General features: G+C 53.1%; 1 protein-coding gene across 1 annotated transcript in view; it reads right to left on the bottom strand.

Annotated features, from left to right (window-relative positions):
* The window catches only part of COL5A3 (collagen type V alpha 3 chain), a 26,865-nt gene that overhangs the window by 11,000 nt on the left and 14,413 nt on the right, over window positions 1-1,452 (bottom strand). The gene's annotated exons all lie outside the window — the stretch shown is intronic.

Genomic DNA, 1,452 nt, shown 5'->3' with positions numbered 1-1,452 from the left:
TCTCCGCCCCCCCCCCCCCCCACAGCCCGCCATGTGGCGTACCGCAGGGGCGGAGCAACACTATGCAATGCTGATGGCATAGTAAACAGAACGGTGCCAAAAGGGTTGCCGCCTTTTCTTCAAGCAAAACCCAAACACTCTAGAGCTGCATTGCAATTTTTGGGGGAGAACCTACAGGGAAGAGCAAGGAGAGACAGCTAGGAGAGAGTGAGGAGGGACAGCCAGGAGAGAGAGTGAGGAGAGACAGCCAGGAGAGAGATTGAGGAGAGACAGCCAGGAGAGAGATTGAGGAGAGACAGCCAGGAGAGAGATTGAGGAGAGACAGCCAGGAGAGAGATTGAGGAGAGACAGCCAGGAGAGAGATTGAGGAGAGACAGCCAGGAGAGAGATTGAGGAGAGACAGCCAGGAGAGAGATTGAGGAGAGACAGCCAGGAGAGAGATTGAGGAGAGACAGCCAGGAGAGAGATTGAGGAGAGACAGCCAGGAGAGAGAGTGAGGAGGGACAGCCAGGAGAGACAGTGAGGAGGGACAGCCAGGAGAGAGAGTGAGGAGAGACAGCCAGAAGAGAGAGTGAGGAAAGACAGCCAGGAGAGAGATTGAGGAGAGACAGCCAAGAGAGAGATTGAGGAGAGAGAGCCAGGAGAGAGATTGAGGAGAGGCAGACAGGAGAGAGAGGGAGGAGGGACAGCCAGGAGAGACAGCGAGGAGAGACAGTCAGGAGAGACAGCCAAGAGAGAGATTGAGGAGAGAGAGCCAGGAGAGAGATTGAGGAGAGGCAGACAGGAGAGAGAGTGAGGAGAGACAGCCAGGAGAGACAGTGAGGAGGGACACCCAGGAGAGACAGTGAGGAGAGACAGCCAGGAGAGAGAGTGAGGAGGGACAGCCAGGAGAGACAGTGAGGAGAGACAGCCAGGAGAGAGAGAGTGAGGAGAGACAGCCAGGAGAGAGAGAGTGAGGAGAGACAGCCAGGGGAGAGAGTAATAATAATAATAATAAAGCAGTTAAAAAATTGTGTTTTCAAGGTTTTACTTTATCTCTGTGTACACTTACCATGGGCCCGGGAGGTCCTGTCTGACCAGGTGGTCCAAGTAAGCCTGGTTCCCCCTGTAATGGCAAATACCTATGATTGAATACTTGCTTACACTGCCGTTACAATACATTCCTCAAGAAGGTTACAATACATTATTGTCTCACACAATGCCGGCATTGCCTGTATGTGGCTCTTCCTCCTCCCTCCATTTTCCTACACAAGTACCCTCAAGCAGTGCAGGATCGTCTAGAAGGCAACCTGTGCAGGAGCCTAGAGCTCGGTGGATGCCCAATGGGGTTCAGCCAAAACCCTTACGCTCCTGCAGTAAACCAGGGGAATGGCGTAGTTGGCCAAAGCTGTGTAATTACCTGTCACTTCACTTCAGGATGGACTTCAGGAAATGCAAACGAGAAAGGGGGGG

The sequence above is a fragment of the Nanorana parkeri genome, unplaced genomic scaffold (genome assembly GCF_000935625.1).
Source record: "Nanorana parkeri isolate BGI_ZX_2015 unplaced genomic scaffold, ASM93562v1 scaffold1000, whole genome shotgun sequence".
NCBI classification, from domain to species: domain Eukaryota; kingdom Metazoa; phylum Chordata; class Amphibia; order Anura; family Dicroglossidae; genus Nanorana; species Nanorana parkeri.
The sequence above is the reverse complement of the archived record's forward strand: the minus strand, read 5'-3'. Positions and strand labels throughout refer to the sequence as shown.